General features: G+C 41.1%; 1 long non-coding RNA gene across 3 annotated transcripts; it reads right to left on the reverse strand.

Moving 5' to 3' along the window:
• Positions 1–3456: 3456 nt before the first annotated feature.
• On the reverse strand, positions 3457–22254 carry LOC132767413 (uncharacterized). Of its 3 annotated transcripts, XR_010909304.1 has the most exons (4): positions 22175–22254; positions 18110–18250; positions 6269–6328; positions 3457–3989 (listed from the first exon to the last, which is right to left on the reverse strand). It is a non-coding gene; the product is annotated as an uncharacterized lncRNA (long non-coding RNA). The 3 variants fall into 3 exon arrangements; XR_010909305.1 differs by lacking the exon at positions 6269–6328 and having other exon boundaries at positions 3460–3989; XR_010909306.1 differs by lacking the exons at positions 3457–3989; positions 6269–6328 and adding an exon at positions 14047–14452.
• Between the last annotated feature and the right edge of the window lie 1376 nt (positions 22255–23630).

Here is a 23630-nt window from a genome sequence, read left to right on the forward strand (position 1 = left end):
GTGTTTACCTTTCCCTTTGTTGTCCAAAGCCTCTATCTATCTATCTATCTATCTATCTATCTATCTATCTATCTATCTATCTATCTATCTATCTATCATCTATGCTGTCCAGGGCCTATATATTTGCAACCTGTGCCCTGTTCAGAAGATTTCCCCTCACGTTTGTCCCTGTGATATGAGGGATATGTGTGTGTGTGTGTGTATGCGTGTGTATGTATGGCTGGAGTTACACTTAAAATGTCTCTGTTCCAACTTACATATACCAGGGATTGCCTGTATATTTATCAGAGACTTAAAAATACAGTTTAATAACTTTTAAAGTTCGCTAGCCTATTCATCAAAGATCAGGCTGGAAGTATGACTGCTATATAATGCAGTGCCATATAATGCAGTTTCAGAATGCAGTTTAACTGCATGCATATAAATCTACATTGCCATATAATGCAGTTCAGCTGCATTATGTGGCAGTGTAGATGTGACCTCACAAATTGCAGATTTTCATATTGTTTGACATTATGAAGGAAGTATGAAGGAGACAGTATAGATCAAAACTTGTCTCCTCTCCAAGAGCTTTTTGCATCTTCTGGCTAGTCTAATTAAGGCAGTTTGTTTAACAGTAAACACTGTTCCCCTTGGACTTTTTTCAAAATATAACGCTGTCTCAGGGCCTGTCTACACTTGTCAAAAATACCATACTACCCCAAATGTCCCTGTGACAAACAGTGAGTAATCTATGTTATTTGTTATCCGAAGATATTCCTTGGTACATTTTCTAAATCAAATGCAAAACTAAGGATGTGTGCATATAAGTATATGTTGGGGGGATTCAGTGATGGAGGAAATATATTACACTTCTTAAAATGTTGATAAATTGTGCTAGACAAAGTGAAGTGCAAGTAGAATGATTTTCCTATTCCTCTCTCCCAACTTTTTTGTTTTGTTTTTTTTGTTTTTACATTTTTACCTTGTACTTATGCAAATGGTGATCAGTTGGCCCTTTACGTTTGCAGGTTTAACTTTTGAGGATTTGATTATACTGTGTAACACAGTGTTTGTTCCTGGGTTATAAATGTCATTTCCTAATTGGTTCTATCATAAAAACATGGAAAAAGTTTATTAAACTTCAAAAACTTTGGTTTTGGTGGGAGGGACTTCCTGAAGCACATTTTGCTATAGTTATCAATGAAGATCTCATTGAGTCTCAACCAATTCAACAAAATTTGTGGCAGCCACAAAAACAAAGTTTCTGGAGTAAAAACAACTACTTCCAAAGTAAGTACCACACAATGAAATAGGAATAACACTTTCAAACCAGAAACATTTTTTTCAAATTTTGTTACATAGTGTTATTTGTTGAGCCAATTAATATGGCCTCTCTAAGAATCTAGGATCTCCAGCAAGGCTTTATTATCCAGGTTTGCTGGAAGTGGACCATAAGGGCCAGTGGAGAATCTAGACAGTAGGCTGTTTGATCAAGGGAAAAAATGGTTCAAAACTTGTTTCGGATATAGGGGACACTGACAATTCAGTTTGGAAATCTAGGAATTTTTCCAAAATTTCCGAATTGCTTCATTAATGGTGGGTGCAATTGCGAAATACGCAAAAAGCTGCAAATGGACTAGGGAAAACATCCGGGGATTTCCTCTCCCTGAATTTTAGACCGCTACTGACAAAACTTGCCACTATGGTAGAAAACATCCCCCTCTGTCAGCTTACTAAATTTCAACATGTTTAGATGATCCATGGGTTTTAGACATTTTTAAAAGTAATTTCAGTAGTTTAATAATCTGAATCTAGTAATCTGACTGCTTGTGCAAGGAACGTATTAGGAGACAAGGGGATTTCTGGTATCCCAAAGTACAAAGTCTGACCCAAAGGGAAAGGAAGGGTCTTGATAGTTGATTTGACTGCTTGTGCAAGTAACTTAGGAGACAAGGGGATTTCTGGTATCTCAAAGTACAAAGTCTAACCCAAAGGGTAAGGGAGGGTATTCAAAGTTTAATTGGCTGCATGTGCAAGAAAACTATTAGGAGAAAAGTGGATTTCTGGTATCCCAAAGTACTAAGTTTAACCCAAAGGGGAAGGAAGAATATTCAAAGTTGAAATCACTGCTTCTAAAAGGAAAATTGGCAGTGGCAGGCAAGATAACACTTGTCCCAGCTGCCCTTGTGTGCTGCCCTTCCCTTCGCTTATTCCCTCCCCACACACAAATGGAAAGGCAAAAAAAAAAAAAAAAAAAAAACGCCTCGCAGGCAACGGGCCTGCTAACAGCCATTCTCCCCTGTTGTTCCTTTCCAAAAAACATTTGTTCTCTTACCCAACCCTGTTGTTCCCTTCCCAAGCAGTGGCACCTTTCCCACTCAAGCTCCCTCCGCATTCGCTTCCTGGGCTCACAATTACCCGCTGAGGCATGTGCAGCCCTTGTTAAAGTGCAGTAGCTGCTGTGCCGAAAACTCTCCCCTCCCCACATGGTTTCCCCTCATTGGTTGGCAGCAAGCATCCCAGCTTGCAAACTACTGCTTGCCTCCAAATGCTGGGTCATTTCCGATTCACTTCCTGAGTCGGAACAAAGATGGTGGCATTGGCTTCAAAAGGGCAAGGATACTTCCAGGTTCGGAAATCACTTCGAAATCACTTCAAAAAGGAATTGGATCCAAATTTAATCCAAATTACAAGAGTTCCAACCTGACCTAACCATGTCTACTAGACAGGTATTCTCACAAGTAGAGAAAAATAGCATTTTTTATTTTACAGTTGTTTTTTTTAGAGGAGTCTTAAGTAGATAGTAGATTCATGCTTCTCTTTGCATACCTGCAAATCACATCCTCTTTTTTGCCCTTTCAGCCACTATGAAGTTATTAGAGCACATGTGTCAAGGTCAATCTCTCTAGGCTGAATCTGCCCCCCATGTTATTTTATTTAGCCCTCTAGATACTCCTGTATTCTTCATCATTAGACTTCATGACTAGAACTGATGGGAGTTGTGATACAGTAACATCTGGAAGGCTGTGGTTTGTTCTATTTAGACTGAAGAGTGGTGTTTGAATTTAGATACAAGGCTTGTGGTGCTAAATGTCCTTTGATAACCTCAGAGCCACAAGTGCTGTTGAGTTGCCATTCCCATTCACCCCACTCTGTATGGCCGATAAGCAAAAGAGATGGGAGTTGTCATTTAATAATATCTGGAGACCCAAAATGGGTTAGAACTAAAGAGGATTGACCACCGTGTAAAAAAACTATAGTTGGCCCTCTGTCTCCACAGATTCTCTGTCAATTTATTCAGTGACCCTCTGAAGGCAATTATAAGGCTGTTGTGGCCCTCAATGAAAATGAGTCAGACCCCTTTGTATTAGAGCTTTCCACTTTGGGTTTTTGTGTGTGTGTGTGTGCGCGCGCGCGCGTCAGGAGCAACTTGAGAAAATTCAAGTCACTTCTGGTGTGAGAGAATTGGCCGTCTGCAAGGACATTGTCCGGATTATTTTATGTCTTTACCATCCTTGTGGGAAGCTTCTCTCACATCCCCGCATGGAGCTGGAGCCAATTGAGGGAGCTCATCTGTGCTCTCTCTGGGTTAAATTTGAACCGGCAACTTTTAGGTCAGCAACCCAAACTTCAAGTCATCAATCCTGCCAGCACAAGGGTTGAACCCACTGTGCCACCGGGGGCTTCTTCGGTGACAAGGAATCTTCAACTTGCACAGACTTCAACTCTTTTCCCATGAAGACAGGTCCTCTTAGTTGTTGTCCCTGGGAAATGAAGATTGCTCTCTGAATAAATTACACGTTCTGGAATTGATTTATTTGGTTATTAAGACCATAAATTCCCAAAGGTCACCATTACATTCTGTGAGGCAGGTGTGGAGAAATGTATACACCTCTAGATCTTGACTTCAGCATTCCCACCAGCCAAGCCTGCATCAACCGTGGTGAGCAATCATGGGAGTTCCTGTCCAACATCTGCATGGCCATATGTTCTTCATCATTGGGATGCTATAACAAATGAGTGGAATTTAGCAACATGTTTTAATAGCAACATAATCACTGATTGCTTGCTTAGAATAAAGGTACCTAAATCTGTTCCAGTGAGCGGTTTCATGAGAGGGAGGTATTTTATTTATAATGTTGACATTAGTGTGTATATTTGAAAATATTTCCATTGAATAAATGATAAATACTCTGTATTCTTTTCATTTGATTTTCCTGCTTCTTGGCAGCAGGTTGGACTGGATGGCCCACAAGGTCTCTTCCAACTCTATGATTCTATAATGTTTCTTATAAATCTCTAGGAATCAAATGCCTGACCAACCTATAATCTCCCCTTCTCTCAAAGTGGCAGACATCCTATTCTGGGTTTGGAAATTGGCTTTACTTCATTTGAAACTATGGCAGGTTGGGGAGAGTGGAAATCCATTTAAAAGTTGCATCAACTCCTGGAGTTTCTCCCTTTTCTTTGCTCTGGAAAAAAGTCTTGGGAGGGACACATGCTTTGCTCACCCCCACCTCAGAAGCATAAATGAAAGGAAAGCTGGAATTCTTATCTTAGCAAGAATGTCGAAACCTCACATATTAGACTGGAAACAGATGCTGTAAAAATCTTGGCAACCATTTGCAAATTAAAGAGGAATATTGCTTTTTTCTTGCGCAGCAGGGAAAGAACTTGCCAAGGGGTGGGGAGTTCTCATCAGGTACATATGATCAGAAAAGTGGAGTGTTCCTTTAAAGTTAAATGGTGAAGCCAAAATGAGCAAAATAGCACTGTTTAGAATAAAAACCACATTTTTCTCCCTGATGGGACTGGAAAGAAAGGAAGCAAAGCGGGATACAGTTTAGCTCTAATGCCTGTTAAAATCATAAATATACCTCTCGTATTGAAATTTACAATGCAGCTTCAACATGTTTTATAATAACATACCTGCTATGTCTATTAACAATTTTTCAGAATGGTAATGCTTTAGTGATGCCAATAATTCTATTGTAAAGGGATCCCACTTCCTTGTATAAAGAGACTGTAAATTTCAATCCAGTGGGGGATATCCACTAGTAGATGTTTTCATCAGTGGATTCAGTTTTAGGAAGTGTTCTTTTCCTTCAATAATGTGGACTTCTGATGTACTGAATCTGGAGAGCTAGGACACCTTCAAGAGTTGGCTTTGAGGTGATATTGAAATATGCAATGGCAGAATCAGTGGAAGGGGATTTTGCTAGAGCTCCAGTGCAATATTGGATTTTGGCTTTAGCAATTAAAGTAGTTCAAGGCTATAACCAGGATAGAGAGGGAAACATCATTGATGACTGAATTTAATTTTAGAGAAGACATTGCTGCATTACAGTGGTGGGTAGAAACTAAATGAGGAAACCATATCACTAGTCAGGCCCGTAGCCAGGATTTCGTTTCGGGGGGGGGGGGGGCTAAAAAATTTTTCAGGGGGGGTTTCGGGGGGGGGCTGAGTTTCGGGGGGGGGGGTTGAGTCTGAGTGAAAGAGGGTCTACCCTAGCAAATCTTTTGTATTGTTACCCCAATACCCCCATGCATATGGGATATATTGAGTATGGTGATCAGATCATGATATGAATAAACATAACAGTTTAAATAATGCACCAATAAGGCCTTTTCGCGAACCACCATGAAAATTTGGGGGGGGGGGGGGGCTGAAGCCCCCCGAGCCCCCCCCCCTGGCTACATGCCTGTCACTAGTTTATTCTGGCTCCAGAACAATGGTAGCTAATGAGCATAAATATTTTAACAGTCCCTGACACACGGAGGTATAGGGATTACAATTTCCAGATTTCTGAAGCACTGGATTAAAACAATTATTGCCCAGAAATAAAATTTAAGATAGCTATTTCAGTTTCTCAAAATGGGAATAAAGCAATCTGAGAAATCATTACAACTAAAGTATCATGGGGAAGGGAGTGTACTTGCCCAGAGAAGCCCAGATGGCTGGAATTGATCCCCAAAAGGACAAGGTTCAGTCCTAGATTCCCTACCCAATGAAATAGAAGGACAGGTTTGAGCATCAAATTCATGACGGGACTCTCATTCTATATTTTCTTGCCTTGATGACAGTCTTATTCCCCCTTCCTGTGAAACATTCACAACTAGTCATCAAGAGTAGTCTATACAGATAATATTCAGGAGATGACCTCTTCAGTGGTATACTACACCTGAGTCAATATGGTTTGTCAGCAGGTATATCTTGGTAAAAAGGGATAGTCTAAATAATTATCTTTCAAGTGGAAAGAACATTTTCAGTGAACATAATAACCACCTGTGTACTCATTGCTGATTATCCAGTGAGAACTGTTGCCATAACATTTCTCTCAGAATCCTAGGAAAGACAATTAAATGGTAAATGAATATATTGTCCCATATCCACATCAGTCATGCTGGACTATGTAAATAATTTAATACTATTTCCATAACAGTTTCTAGACTCATGCCCCCCTCCCCCTTCCCCATGAAGTGTCCAGTAAAGTATATTGGAGCAGAAATCTAATGTTTCATAAAGCAAGTGAGTTTAGTTGAGTTTATACAGTCACCCAGGCAACAGCTATTGGCAAGGAATTTTATATGTTTATCACTGCTCATTTAATGTGACACAATGTGCCCTTTTGTGGCTTGTAAATCTGACTGGAATGGAGCAAAATAGAGGCCCCCACTCCAATTTATTAAAATACTTACCCTGTTTGATGCAAGATGCAAGAAATGCATATTTCAGCTCATTTGTCACTATCTGTGACAGATAGCCTTTGCTTTCTCAAGCCTCCTCACTGATTTCATGTTTGGAATTGGAAAAAAAACCTTCCCCCAAAAATATGCTTTTCATTTCTGGCCATTTTTGGCTTCCACTTGCCTTTTGAAAGTGTTTCTTAATGGCTAGCCTCCTGACACAGAGATAGAAAACTTTTTCCCTCCTAGAAGTCAAATTTGATTTGGAAAGCAATTAAAACTGCAATGGGTCATCTAAGGGCATGGAATGATCCCAAAGCAAAATGACATGTACATATGGATATCTTACATTTTCTCACCAAGCAGTAAAAACAAATTCAAATTTGTCTATACCAATTCCGGAGTAAATCCTCAGCCTGCAAAGCCCAATTTAATTATAGTCATATCTATTCAATCAAAAAAATAAGGAGATTATCACATGAGGCTTGTGGTGCATGTTTGAAACTCCCTAACCATGAATGGAAACCTTCACGATCCCATGATGTCATTTGAAACTCACCTTAAACCAGTTTGCAGACAATTGTCAGGCTGTATTTTTCAAAAGATCAGGAGATCTTCTTTTGAGGCAGCAGAACATGCTAACTGGGCATGAGTTGGTGCCAGGGGTCAAAATTTTTGCTGCATGGAGTTTTGGACATGCACGTATTGTTGAGGACATTACTTTCCAGCACTTCACTTCTCTGTCCTCAAGTTGCTCTCCATTTCACTTCCAGTTAGCAACTGGAGAGAACCTCTGACTGCAAAGCCATAACTAATTGTACTTTTGGCCTCTTTTTAAAAAAATCAAATAATTGTACCATTTTGTAGGGAATTGCAAAACACATCTTTTAATATTAATATTTTAAATGTTTGTAGGGACAATGCAAGTGTTCTACAGAAATGTGGAAGTGATTAACTGCACAGCTGCAAACTCACCCAGAAACGATGGCAAAGTCTCCTGAGATCAGATTTGTACAATTCTTCTGGGGAAAAAGGGAGACATGGATGAAGTGGGGCAATGCATGGGTTGGGAGGAGTTACATCCCAATTACTGTGGTTAACCGAAAGTGCTGTCAGCTAAATGAAAATACTTTCAGCAGCCATCTGTGCAATAAGAAGAGTGGCTATCCTCGCATGCTCCAGCTCTCACAAGAAAGGGTTTGCAATGCTAGTACTTGTTTTTAGCCTCATGTATGGTTAACTTCTTTGTACTTAAAGGAAACCTTTAGAAAATCTAATCTTCTGTTGTTCAGCTGTCTTTCAGAGCAGATGGAAATTTTGCTCATAATCTCTGACATTATAATCCTAAACAGCAGTCTCTTTGTGCAGTAATTAGATACAACTTTTCAAACTAGAATAAATATCAATGAAAATCTCAAGGTTTCACCATAAATGATTGTTACAACACCATGTCTCTGTACCATATCTTTGATGCTTTCAACATAACTGCTTTATAAGAGATAATGTGGAGATAACACACTTCCTGTACTGTTATCGCACTTGCAGATATAGCAAATTAATCATTACTGCATGCTGCTGAAACCTTTTAAGTAAATTTTATGTGTTTTGTGAATCAGTTGCTGATCTTAATTCAGCAGTTATCTATCAAGTTAGCAGTGAATTTAGTTCTAAGAGAACACGTGGCAAATGGCTGATGGTTCAAAAATATCCAGCTATTCAAAGTTAGTTTCTAAGTCACTGCATATATAGCTTGCACTACATATGACTTTTTATATTAGTGAAAACAAAAAGAAGTAAAAGACATTATCATAATCGGCAATCACTCGTGGCCAAGTATGGTTTTCTCCCAGAGGTAGATTCTTGACGGTGGATCCATAAGTGACTATGAAGATGTATTCTGGATCAACATGGTCCTTCAAAAAGAGGACATAGATTTCCTGATGGAAGATGGTCACGGCAAGGGTTCACTTGATATGCCTCCCTCTTGGCATGTTTCTTTCTTTTTCTCTGTATTCATGCCTCTTCAAAATCCATAATACTGTTAGTAACAGCTGACCTCCAGTTACAATGCTTTCAGGGACAGTGACTGAACATTTAGACAACGTAGCCAGTCCAGTGAAGATGATGGAAAATAATTATTTCAGTGCTGTTTATCTTTGCTTCTTCCAGAATACTGACATCAGAAATCAAAGTACTCTTAATAAAATGGAATGTTGCTTTTTCTTTGTTATTGACTTTTAAAATTGAGACTAAAAGCTGGAGCAGATTCACTCTTCCACTGGCATGACATCTGTCAACTGACACTGATTTATAATAACAGCAGGGAACAGAGTTTGGGACTACCTTTTGCAATCACGCTGACACTTGGTTCCATGTAAATTTTCACCTCTTTCCACAAGAGATCTTTCCTCCGATATGGGTTTTTATGTGCCAATAAGGAGTGTGGTTTCTGGCCTCCACAAATTCTTTCATTACTGCTATAAGATAAGCTTTATTGGTGTAGCAGATGGTATACAGTAGAGTGAACCAGAATGAACACCCATGACATATATGGCTGCCCCAGACCATAGCTATGAAAACTGGACAATCAAGTTAGCAACAGTTAGCAACAGAAGAACATTCACTCCCCTAGTCCATTCTCAGCCTTCATATCTTTTCACAGCCTCAAATTACCAATTTAAGGCAAATAATATTATTTGAATAAAGTTAATAATACAAATTAACACTTTCATTCCACTTGACAGTTATTAACATTTGGCCATGATGGCAACAGGGATTCCAAAACCAATCCCTACGTGGGAAGAAAAGAATTTTATTAGACAAAATACTACCACGTTTCCCCCCCCTACCAATCCAAAGATATCTTTAAGCTTTGACTTATATCCCAATATATCTGTCTTGATATTAGATCAAGGAAAAAGCTTTGTTTACATAAGTCAATGCTTTGGCCTTGTGCCTTTTTTCATGCCATAAATCCTCAAGTCATTTGTTTTGCTACTATTTTCCTACTTGCTGTGCCAATCACTAGGCTTGAAGTCTGGTTGGAATCTATCCCATATAATTTTTTAATGGTGAAATCTGGCATGAAGCCACCTTGAAGGTCAAAATCCCAACATCTGGTAGATATATACCCTCTGGCACAGGTGGCAGTCAAATTATTTCCTCTCTCTGTTGCCATGTTGTGATCCATCAGAGCACCTGGTAAAAATGTGATTTCTGGCCATAAATTACTTCAGAATTATATAAGACACAGTGGAATTCATGCCAGTTGCATTCTATTAACACTAAGAATAAAATCTCACTGTTTTCATTTTGGAGTTATATAAAGTATGTTTGTTTCTGCCTGACAGTGTCTGTGTGTCATAACTAGAATTAATCTTTTTGTAAGTGCTTCAAAGAGCACTTTCAAGTTTCCTTTTCAAGCTACCTTATTCATCTTAGAGTATGTGTGGAATCCCCCTCGATGGACTGTCACCTTGTCGTGGTGAGGGGGCTTGCGTGTTCCGATGAACCTGTGGGCACAACAACTGGAGTCGTGCACTCCCAGGAGTGGCCGCGGGGGAGGTCCCAGACCAAGCACAGTCCGAAGACCCAAAGACCTCAACGGCGGAGCAGGCGGAGGATAACATGGCACATGTTACAACGGCTGCGAAGGCGGAAGAAGGCTGCAACAGACTGAGAAGCCATGGTCATTGTGTTAAACTACATCACCAGTGGAACCTCACTCTGTGAAGACTGTGTGTTGTTCAGTTGTGCACTGACCTCCACACATTAAAAAAACCCACGCACAGGCGTCTTCCAAAGAAAATAAAAACCAAGCAACCAAAGTCCCATGGCGATCAGCGAGTGGCGACGGGGGCAGGACTGTGAAATCTGGAAGCCCCTAGTCACAGACTGGCACATGGGCGGTGGGTACGGACTCAGTCGTTCTACCTCAAGGTCCGAGGCAGTTGAGTAGTTCGGCAGCTGTATCCGCGACTGAGCAGCCCTTTTTAGGACCCACTCTGCTCACCCCACACGGGGAGGGGGCTAGAAAAGGTGCCCTAAACATAGTCTGCCTCACTTATCCCTGACTGGACTGCCGCGTCCAGTGGGGTCACCATCCTGCGGCCAAAAAAGAAAAATGAACTTCGGTACGTGGAACGTACGGACACTGATGGACAACAGTGGCAGTGAACGCCCCGAACGCAGAACTGCCATCATCGCAAGGGAGCTGGGACGCTTCAACATCGACATAGCAGCCCTTCAGGAGACCCGGAGAGCAGGAGAGGGACAGCTGAAGGAAGAAAAAGGAGGCTACACCTTCTTCTGGAAGGGACTGCCCGAAGAAGACCAAAGAATGCACGGAGTTGGCTTCGCTATAAGAAATGATCTGATGAAACATCTGTCCGAAGCACCCACTGGCATCAACGAACGACTCTCCACCCTCCGAATCGATCTTGCCAAAAACCAACGGGCAACCATCATAAGTGCCTATGCACCAACACTAGACGCTGATGAAGACATCAAGGAGAAATTCTACTATCAGCTGGACACTGTCCTATCGGGGATACCTAAGGAGGACAAAATCATTCTCCTGGGGGACTTCAATGCAAGAGTCGGGCGAGACTTCGACCTGTGGCCAGGCACCATAGGAAAAGACGGGGTTGGAAACAGCAACTCGAATGGCATCCTGCTTCTCACCAAATGTGCGGAGCACAACCTTGTCATCACCAACACGCTCTTCCGCCAGAAAAACAAGTTCAAGACATCATGGAAGCACCCCCGGTCAAAGCATTGGCACCTGTTAGACTATGTAATCACACGTGCCAGAGACCGCCGTGACGTACTCCTCACAAGAGCCATGACAGGTGCTGACGACTGCTGGACCGACCACAGGCTAATCCGATCCACGATGGCTATCAAGATCGCCCCCAAGCGCAGACTCCAAGGAAGAAAGACAAGGCGCAAAATGAATACCCAAGCCCTTCAGGAGCCCTCCAGGCGAGCCCATCTCCAAACAGCACTCAAGGACCATCTACCCACAGTACACCCCGAAAATGTTGAGGAACATTGGAACAAACTGAAGACCTCCATCATCCAAGCCTGCGAAGAAACTATTGGATACCAAGCCAAGAAACATCAAGACTGGTTTGACGAAAATGACATCGAGATCCAACAGCTAATCGACAAGAAAAGGAAAGCCTTCCAAACATGGCAGAGAGACATCAACTGTGCTGCTAAGAAAAAGATCTACGCCAGTGCAAAAGCTGAGGTCCAAAGAAGGACAAGAGAACTCAAGAACATCTGGTGGACAAAGAAGGCTGAAGAAATCCAACACCTGGCAGATACCCATAATGCTCAAGGATTTTTCAAAGCCACAAAGGTCATCTATGGGCCAAGAAACCATGGCATACAGCCTCTACGCTCATCAGACGGAACCAAACTCCTGAAGGACCAAAAGTCAATTGCACTACGTTGGAAAGAACACTACCAAAGCCTCCTAAACCGCAGCTCCAGTGTGGCCGAAGAGGTCCTCTCACAAATCCCGCAACAACAAACCAGGGATGAGCTTGCAGCACTGCCTAGTTTGGAAGAAGTCAGCAATGCCATCAGCCAACAAAAGAACAACAAAGCCAGCGGACCGGATGGGATCCCTGCTGAAATCTTTAAAGAGGGAGGACCTGCGCTGACACACCAACTCCACCAGCTCATAGAAAAAGTGTGGGTGACCGAGAAAATCCCAGCAGACTTCAAGGATGCCACCATCATCACCCTCTTCAAAAAAGGGGAAAGAACAGACTGCGGAAACTATCGAGGTATCTCCCTTCTAACCTCTGCTGGAAAAATCCTTGCAAGAATCCTTGCAAACCGCCTTCTGCCCCTCTCAGAAGACACCCTCCCAGAATCCCAGAACGGCTTCCGCCCCTCCAGAGGAACCGTGGACATGATCTTCACTGCACGACAGCTCCAAGAAAAATGCAGGGAACAAAACCAACCTCTGTACATGGCATTCATCGACCTTGCAAAGGCATTCGACACAGTGAATCGCAGCGCTCTCTGGACCATCCTCCAAAAAATCGGGTGCCCAAGCAAATTTGTGAACATCCTGCGGCTCCTCCACGATGACATGATGGCAACAGTCTTGGACAGCAATGGCTCCCAAAGTGACCCATTTAAGGTGGAATCGGGTGTCAAACAGGGATGTGTTATTGCCCCAACTTTATTCTCCATCTTCATCGCCATGATACTGCACCTTGTTGATGGGAAGCTTCCCACCGGAGTGGAAATCATCTATCGGACAGACGGCAAGCTATTTAACCTCAGCAGACTGAAAGCCAAAACCAAGGTCACAACAACATCTGTTATAGAACTCCAGTATGCTGATGACAATGTCGTCTGTGCGCATACAGAAGAAGATCTACAAGCCACTCTTAACACCTTTGCAGAAGCATACAGAAAGCTTGGCCTGTCACTGAACATCGAGAAAACCAAAGTGCTGTTCCAGCAGTCACCAGCCGCCCCCTCTCCAATGCCAGAGATACAGCTTAATGGTGTAACATTAGAAAATGTCGACCATTTCCGCTACCTTGGCAGCCACCTCTCCACCAAAGTCAACATCGACGCCGAAATACAACACCGCCTGAGCTCTGCAAGTGCAGCATTTTCCCGAATGAAGCAGAGAGTGTTTGAGGACCGGGACATCCGTAGGGATACTAAGGTGCTTGTCTATAAAGCTATTGTCCTCCCAACCCTGCTCTATGCCTGTGAGACGTGGACTGTCTACAGACGTCACATGCAGCTCCTGGAACGATTCCATCAGCGCTGCCTCCGGAAAATCCTGCAAATCTCCTGGGAAGACAAACGGACAAACGTCAGCGTGCTGGAGGAAGCAAAGACCACCAGCATTGAAGCAATGGTCCTCCAACATCAACTCCGCTGGACAGGCCACGTTGTCCGGATGCCTGACCACCGTCTCCCAAAGCAGTTGCTCTACTCCGAACTCGAGAACGGAAAACGGAATGTTGGTGGACAGGAAAAGAGATTTAAAGATGGGCTCAAAGCCAACCTTAAAAACTCTGGCATAGACACTGAGAACTGGGAGGCCCTGGCCCTTGAGCGCTCCAGCTGGAGGTCAGCTGTGACCAGCAGTGCTGCAGGATTCGAGGAGGCACGTGTGGAGGGTGAAAGAGAGAAACGTGCCAGGAGGAAGGCGCGTCAAGCCAACCCCGACCGGGACCGCCTCCCACCTGGAAACCAATGCCCTCACTGCGGAAGAAGATGCAGAGCAAGAATAGGGCTCAACAGCCACATGCGGACCCACAAGGAAACCCATGATGGAAGACCATCTTACTCGTCCAACGAGGGATCGCCTAAGTAAGTAAGTAAGTAATGTGTGGAATGCCAAATATGTATTGCTACTGCAATTCCTAAATACACTTGGAGGGGGTATATCCCATTGAACTCAATGGGTCTTTATTTTCTGAGTAGGCCCATGAAGAAATGTATTGTAAATTAGTTTGAATGAAAAATAATGAGAGAAATGAAGTAATCAATTACATTTTGCAATAGGGTACTGTTTTCTCTTTTGTTTTACATTTACCATTCACTGCCCACATATTTCAAGGCTCTCAGGACCATCCATTACTCTATAATGTTTAATAAAAATATGCTCATATTTTCCTTCTCTTTTTAGAGTTATCCATAGTTGTTCTTATGCAGATGCCAACCCTAAACAATATGGCTGGCATTCTGTATTGCAGGATTTGTGACATATGTTTATTGATCTGCGGCTGCTCCATTTCTGTAAAACATGATAAAAGACAGAATGTAAATACCATGGAAGATCTCACATCCACATGGTAGAGCATAATGTTCTGCTAAAATGGTTATGTTGGATTGCCCTTTCTACTGCATATAGAAGGCGGCTTCCTAGTGGCAGATATCCTGAAACCTTTGTTTTCTGGTGGTTCGTTATACACAAACTTTATTTAATGCACAAAACAGGCTATGTGTCTGAGATGTACATGAAATATAAAATAATTTCAAATTTAGACATGGGCCCCATCTCCAAGATATTACTTTATATATACATAGATATTGAAATACAGGTATTAAAAAAAACCCCAAAAAACCCAAAATCCAGTATCCAAAAACTTCAGATCCCAAGCATTTTGAATGAAGAATACTCAACCATTACTGCATCACAACCATTCAGTAGTCACAGAGAGTGAGAGAATTAAAGAGTGGAAAAGTTACTTATTGGATTACAACTTCCAAAATATTTTCCTACCAGCTGAGCCTCTGGGCTTGCTGACAGTGGTAACGGAGGAGCTCAAAAACTAAGGTTTCTAAGCAGTGGGAAAATTAAAATTGCCAACTTGTTTGTTGATAAGTTTGCAAGACACAATATCTTATTTGCTTTTTAAAAAATGCTGGATGTGCCAAAAAGGTGGTTTTTGTAGAGCTGACTTTAGAGGTTGGTGGATTGTAGCTCTCTTCATATATCCTCTTTGCTAGCTCCAACTGATGAGAGTTGCAATATTTAGAGGACCTCATATTTGCTGGCCTGTTTCTGCATGGTACAATCATGTGTTGTCAATGAAAATTTCATTGAAGAGTTCAAGTGGCTTTTCCTTCTTAATGTTAAGATTATTTATTTACTATATTTATATCCTGCCTTTCTCGACCCTGAGGGGGACTCAAGGTTGCTTACAGATAGGCAACAATTCAATGCCTTAACAACAATATACAATTAAAATAAACTTTTAAATTAAATTAAGATCAAAATTGAAATACATTAAAACATTTTAAAACATTACAATAGCTATGAAGTTAGGTGTATGATGGGGTGGGGCGAGGGAGTATAGATCTAGTAATAGTCAATGTAATAATGCAAGTTTATAATGTTAAATGCCGTTTTTATTAAAGAATAAAATTTAAAACTTTAAAATAGAAATAATAACATAAAAAACTAAGCGAGTTAATTATATACATTAATCTCACAGAGGCATATATAATTTGGATTGTTCCTGTCCTTTGAAAACCAGTAAAATAAATCTAGATTGCAAATGATCCCTCGCTGGTGGAAGACATTTCCTTCCCTGTTTAATCCAGGATTACAGAGTTTGGGCACATGTATTGCGACAATTTCATGAGTAGGTATCCCTCAGAGCCACCCATGTCCAGCTATTTCCAGGCACATTATCCCTCTTGTTCCTGTGCTGAAGAGCTGTGAGAATATCCAAGAGCCAGGAGTGCAGTTTCCACCAACTGACTAAAAAGCACATATTTGTGAACCAGAACAAATTCTGTGTGTTCTTCTAGATTATCATATTCGAGAGAAGTGTCCAGTTGCTCCACCACACAAAAGACAGGAATCATCAAGCTTTTAGCTTTTCCAATGCTCCTATATAAGATTATGATAGCTCATCCCATCATGGATGTCTACACACACCCTAGCATTCATCAAAATCACATTTCCATTAATTTAAAGAGAGGAATTTGATTAGTACATTTTCCTATGTGCTGGAAAGTGTCTCCCTTCACAGGAAAGCATTTTCTTTTCCATACATAGAAGAACTGTAATGCAGGTATTATCTATGCATAATTTTGTAGCTGAAAAAGGCCCTTTGGGGAATGAGGACATCTTGAGTTTCATACTTGTAATCTTTTTTGCTGAAATGGTGTGCACAAGCATTTTCGTTCCTTGATGTCATTGTCCACTTGTCAGAACAGGATTTTCCAGTAACAATTTATGAGACACAAACTCTCTTCTCTCCCCACCTAATGACATAATGCAGTTGAGTTTCTCAGATTTAAAATATCCCCCCCCCCCCCCCCCCGTTTAACAGATGGCTTTTGGTGCTTTCACAACATTATTTAAGTCACATATGGAAATCAATTTAGCATTTTAAAGTCATCCGGGACCTCAAAATTATTCTGCTATTTCACTTTCACTTTTTCTTATTTCTTTTATGGATATGTCGCAATCTCTGCACTGTTTCTCCCATTCCTTTTCCCATTGCTGCCTCTTATAGGTTTTCTTTCCTCAATCCAATGTCTTCGAAGCCTGAAGCCCCTAATTAGGTATGTTCAGTGGGCCTTGCCTCCAGACATATATATATGTATATAATATAGGGTCCCTTGAAAAATCTTATCTCTAGAAAAACTGTTATGAAGTTGGAAAGGGAGAGATTGCCATCAAGGATAAGGAAGAGATTTGTGAATCTCAAATAAGACAGCGCAGATAGAGCTGTCTGACTTGGAAGAGAGTTCTACAATGAAGGTGCCATTTCAGAGAAAGCCCTGTCTTGTGTACTCAACAAACTAACCTTTGGATGGGACACATAACAGGATCCCTGTTAAGGGTCTCAGAGTCTAGGCAGACTCATGTGTAGGCAGGCAGCTATTGAGGCCCTAGTAGATCATAAAAGACTTGCTTATTCTTGAAGAAATCGATGCACCACAACATTTGATTATCCTAATGTGTAACCTGTATTCAGGACTAGAAGCCACAATTGGGACAGAATATGAAGAAACATAATGGATTTCGATTGGCAAATGGTGGGACAGGCAAGGCAACATTATATCTGAATATGTAATATGCAAAAGTGAACAAAACTCTGAGAAAGAGAGTATGAAATTGGAGTAAGAAATATCAACAATTTAAGATATGCAGATGACATTGTACCATCAGAAAATAGCCAAGATTTGGAATGACTACATGATACTAACAGGAGCGGGACGTAGGGAGCATACAACCCCCCTGCTGTACCAGCTCCACTGGCTGCCGATCTGCTACCGGGCTCAATTCAAGGTACTGGCATTGGCCTATAAAGCCCTAAACGGTTCCGGCCCAAAATACCTAACTGACCGCCTCTTGGCCTATGAGCCCACGAGGACTTTGAGATCTTCCAGGGAGGCCCTGCTCTCGATCCCGCCTGCCTTACAGGCACGGCTGGTGGGGACGAGAGATAGAGCCTTCTCGGTGGTGGCTCCTCGGCTGTGGAACACCCTTCCCATGGACATCAGGCTAGCCCCCTCCCTGCTAACATTCCGCAGGAAGTTAAAGACCTGGCTATTTAAGAAGGCATTTGATCAAGAAGTGCAATGACTGGCAATTGACCATAGGAATGGAACAACGGAAATGATATCGGATTGTGGCTTGACGATGAGACGATTCGGAATGTAGTAGTAATTTTGTAGTAATGTTGTTGTTTTGATAAGATGTTTTTATTACTATGATGAATTGTAGACTGTTTTGCACTATGCCTTGTAGATTGCACTTATTTTTCTTCATGTTGTACACCACAATGAGTCGCCCTTGGGGCTGAGAATTGCGGTATATAAGCGCAGTAAATAAGAAAGTCAAGGATGATAGTGCAAAGGTAGTCTGATGGATTCCCTCTCTAGTCTGGCCCCAAGTTCCAAAGCTTTGGACTTTAGTTACAGTACTCACTTGTTTCTTTCCTCCCTCCACATCCTTCTCTAGATCATGTACTTGAGCCACTAGGTAATCCTTCATGGACTAATGGATATCTTGTTCTGTGGTATGCATGATCAGACACTGTCAGAATTGGATATGAGCAGCCAGACATAGCTGTAAAACAGAATAAAGGCTTATTAGGATGCATTTAGATCACAAATTAATCTCTGAACTACTTAATCATTTGCAGTTTCCCCAAAACCTTATTCAGTTCTTCCCCCAACTAACTATCCTATCTCTATTATAGCCTTTCCCTAGACTAGAGGTTCTCAAACTTTTAAAGCTGTGGAGCCCTTTTTGAAGGAAAAGTTTCTCATGGAGCCACAAGAAACTTTTGGACACAGGGGTCACATTGCATTTTAAAATTTGACAGATGGGCCAGACCAGTGGTAGATGGATGGAGGACATTTGTGTGAACTAATTTGGAAAAAAAATTGAACAAATTCCTATGCACACTGCAGATATCTTGTTTGTAGTGCAAAACGGAAAAAAATAAAGAAAGAGCAGTACAGCATTTAAAATGAAGAACAATTCTAAACAACATAAACTTAACAGTATTTCAGTGGAAGACCCCACTGGTCATCCAGCCTTTGCAATAAGAATAAGAATAATAAAAGCAACCTCAAAGATCACCCAGTCCAACCTATTTCTGCCACGCAGTAAAAGCACAAATCAAAGGACTCTCAACATGACCACCCAAAGCAACTCCAGGGGTCACCCAGTCCAACCTGTTTCTACCATGCAGGAAATGCACAGTCAAAGTGGTGGCGGGGAAGCCTTGGAGGGCATGGCAGTGGCGGGAAGACCCTATAGGCGATGCCATTGGCAAGGAGGCTTCACAGGCCATGGCAGCAGGGCTCCACGGGCCTCATGCTTCCTAGGCAGAGGGGGGGGGGCAGAGCCCTGACAGTGTCAAACTGCATTAATTCTACAGTGTAGATATGCCCTTAAGTTCTTTAAGCCAGTGAAAACCTAAGCAATAACCAGTGAGTAAGCAAAGGTTTCTATAACTATTGCTGCCAGTTGAACTTTGTGTGGTGTTAACATTTTTCAGCATATTAGTACACAAAAGGCATTTAAAGATGCTAGTTTTACTTCTGTATAACTTATAACCATGAACAGTTTTCATGAGGGCTGCAACCGAAACTAAAGCTCCAGAGAAAGAGGCACATCTTATCACAAGGGGGAAAATAAAGAATAATTAACCAGAGATTTTGGCTCAAGGCCTGATAAATACAGTCTATGACTCACTTTGATTATATGACAATGAACTTCTATACAATGAAATCATTGTTCACTGAATGAAGTTGGAAATAAATGTTTGAAAATCTTTCAGTCCACTTACTCTTGGTAAACCTATGACCGCATCTTGTTTGAACTAAATGTACCTACTTGGGTGGGTGTCAAAACACACAGAATGAACAAAGTCAAAACTCATATACGTATTCTGAATATAAACTTACTTGTAAGTAGAATGATACAAGGTGACAGTGAAGATTTTATATATCCTTCCACAGTCAACAGGTGCCCATAATATGCATATTTTTTTATCAATAGTGCACTATAAAATCGCAATGCTCTTCATTATCTGTGGGGAATTTCTTCCTGAAAGTACCTTAGAAACAGGAAACCATGGATAATAGAGAACCCTATTGAAATGAAAACTTCCATCAGAGGTTACTATAGCATCACCTGCAGGGAGCTAGAAAATTCCTAGAGATAACATCTTTTGCTGGATGCATGTAGGTAAAATCACAGGCACTGGTCTCGCATGCACAGGGTTTCACTTTATTCTACTTCAACAGTTGTGGCAGCATCCTATGAAATGCTGGGTTTTTTAGTTAGTGAAGGCACTAAATATCTCTGATTGAAAAGTATTTTAAAAAATCTCCCTGAACTAAAAATCCAAGGATTCCATGGCATGTTGCCATATATAGTGCCATTATGTCTTTTGACTCAGGCAGCAAAATGTTTTGGGTCAGCTCTGTTTAGGTTTTCAGAAACTCTTTCATCTAATCTGGGATGCAGGTGAGGAAGGGGAGTTGAAGGCATTTCACCTATTTCTGCCCCTCCCCCATTAAAGTTTCTTCAGTCCTCAAAATATCTTGTACTGTAATAATTTAGAATTTTTGCTGAACATCTGAGTCTACAGTTTAAGTATCCAAAGACAAGTAGCAAGTGAAGTTACTAGGGGAACACCTGAAAGGGCTTCAGATGTGAATGATTTCAGTGTCTTACTCCTTTTGATCCTACTGCTGCTTCCATGACCAACCTTATTATGTAGTAGGGTCAGGAGTTTCCCTAATATAGGAACACTGTTAAAGGTAGCAAGAGGAAGGGGAAATTCCATCTTTTTTCCTCCTCCTTGTTTGCCTCAGAGAATTCAGAAACATGGATAACACCAGCCACCACACTTGTCTATACAGGACTTTGAAGATCCATGTTCTAGACACCTGAAGTCTTGAAGCACACTGAAATACTTTTTCAAATCACTCTTGGCAAAAGTATGATAACTGGGATCCAGTGCTGGTAGCGCTACGCTGGTGGTGCAGCACGGCTCTGAATTAGAGAAGGGAACATGTGTGAGACAGCGCACCGAGTGAGAGACGCAGCTGCCAGTGAAATAATGTAACGTAGGTGGGACAGGATAACAGTGAAGTAATGTAAGAGAGACTGAATTTGATTCATTTTTCACCACTACTTGTATTTCTCTCCTACTTTCTATCCTTCCTAACAATGCAATAACGTTTTTGAACGTGTTTGCATATAATCTCTGGATAGCATGCACCAGTATACTTGATTGCCCCCCCTTTTCTACCGAACAACCTTGTCGACTCTGTTGTAGCTGCATCTCTCACTGCGTGCGGTCTCTCGCGCACGTGGTGCTGTGTCTGGCACATGTGTTCCCTTTTCTTATTCAGAGCCGTGTTGCGCAACCAGCGTAGCACTACCATCACTGGGTCCCAGCTATCATACTTTTGCCTCACTCACTTCCAGTCTACCTTACAGGGTTGCGTGATGATAAATGGGGAAGATCAGCACCAATAGGAAAAGACCAAATATACTGTAAATATAACTAATTCATCAATACTACTAATAATAATAAATGAGGTACTTGGGAGACTGGTTTCCAACACTACTCATATGTTGCTATGCCAGATACATGTTGAATACATACACATTGGCTCGTCATGGAAGCAGGTGTTTGGGAATGGAGCAAACAAGTACATTTTCCCCTAAACATGCTGTAATAACCACGTGAGTCTCTCACAGTGGAATAGCACCAGAGTGTTCCATAGAAAGCTTATCCTGATATTTCATATGCCATCAAAGCCCAGTTCAGTAATCACAGATTCAGTCTTTTGGCCCAGCACTGGATTGTTGCTATGCAATGACATTTAGGTTTGCCTGTGCCTTCCTGAGGGAACACTGGAAATATTAGCACTAAATTCCCTGGTTAGTTTCATAATTTTTAAAAGGAGTTGTATTAAGACCTTTTCCATACCATAATAATATATCTTTCAGTCAAATAACTGTAAATGTTTCATCAGCATTAGGCATTAATAGAATGCCTGGACATTATTGTTGACTCTGATTCCTGAAATATATTACCATTTCATATATTAGATTCATGTTGCCTTGAGCTTATTTTGAGAGGGAAAGTCCAATAAGAGAGAAAAGAGAATGTTATGGGTAGTTAAGCATGCATCAACTGTAAGGACAAATATTGTTACAGGCACCACCCTTATAGGCATCCACTGATTTTCTTTTCCTGGCAGTTTTCTATTCCATTTCTATACAGATATAATTATGACTATAATTAAAGGGAATGTGTTCTAAAAAAAGCTACTACACATGAATCTCAAAAACAGTTGTCTTTCAACTGGTGTTTCTTCTTTCCTCTTTGGGCATCTTTTGAGCTACTTTGCCATATTTCATGTACTGTTTTTACACAATTTACTGTGCAAGCATGCAGTTCCTTTTATAGCAAGGGCCAAGGGACAAGTTGGAAAGTCACCTCTGAGGTCAAATACATACCTCTCACAGCTTGAAAGAGGAGATCCAATCTCAGAGCACTTGACCTTGCAGAATCACCCATACTCCTCAACCAGAAATTGATCTCTGTTGCCAGAGAGATGGTAAAGAGAAAGGTTAAAGGGTACAATATGGACTAATAAATGTGGTATAAAAGCTGAGCATTGGACTAGGACTGGAGACAAGGGTCTGTTTTCCCATTTGGCCATAGAAACTCCCTGGTGCACCCTCACTCCTTGTACTAGTGTTATTTTCTTGATAAATTTCAGTTTATTTTTGGATGAGAGAAGCATTTGGAAATGTTATATTTTTACTGTGTTTTTATGAGTCCCCTCCCAATTCAACTTTTTAAAAGATACACAATGCAACATTTAGCAAAACAAAAAGCAAACAAAATAGCAGCGCTAAACATCACAAATAAAACTAGGGTATATGGTTGAGGATTTCAGAGAAAAGGTTTTTTAAAGTCGATGTAAGAGGTAAAAAAAAACTGTTGCAAGAACCATTGAAAATATTTTCCAATTATTCAAACAGAACAGAACTGAAGGTAAACAAGGACTTGAACTGGGATAGAAAAATCCTCCAGACACTAACTTTTTCAGCTCCCCAATTCAAAAAGAATCAATCTTATTATAACAACAAATGGAGCAAAAGTGGTACTCTTTATATCCATTGGTTCTTGTTTCTATTTGCTCTCTGTTGTGATACCAATCTGCTTGTATGTTAATGGCTGGCTATTTTTTTAATATTCACGGTGTATGTTTCATTACATCACATTTTAAAAGAAGATAGGAACTTTTTACATTTCATGTACTGACATGCCTTTCTTAATTGGGAACTTTTGCCACCAGCCTTTTCCTTTCCCCCAAGACCTACTCAAGATTATCATAAGGAAAATAAAGTGGTCTCATCTCATTTTGGAAGCTAAGCAAGGTCTGCCCTGAGTAGTACTTGGATGGTAGATTTCCAACAAGTGCCAAGTTCCATTGGCTATATTTTAGAGGAAAGGGTTGGCATTCCTTGTCTGGGAAAACCGTATGAATTCCATAGGGGTCAGTATAAGTCAATAGTAACTTGGAGATACATATCTCCCCCCACTCCTGCCCAAATGGGCAGTCATGTACTGTATGTCTTCAGGTCTCTGATCTTGCTTGGCTGACCCAATAAATAAATAAGTCCAATAAATCTCTTTACAAAAATAGACTCTGACAATGATTAAGCATCAAATAGTAGAAGTTTTATTTACATGCTTTACTTGCCATATAAACAATTCTAGGTGGGCTGCTTGTTTGTACTCAGCTCACTCTCTTACCGTTGTACCTATTCTGAATACTTCTCTGAATTTTGCCAAACTTTCTCTCCTCCTACACTTCTTCTCTACCAACTAACCAGAGTCAAACTGTTTCACTATAATATCGTTTGCTTTCTCTGTTTATCTAAACCATAGCTCACTCTCCTT

This window comes from Anolis sagrei, chromosome 2 (genome assembly GCF_037176765.1).
Source record: "Anolis sagrei isolate rAnoSag1 chromosome 2, rAnoSag1.mat, whole genome shotgun sequence".
Taxonomy (NCBI): Eukaryota; Metazoa; Chordata; class Lepidosauria; order Squamata; family Dactyloidae; genus Anolis; species Anolis sagrei.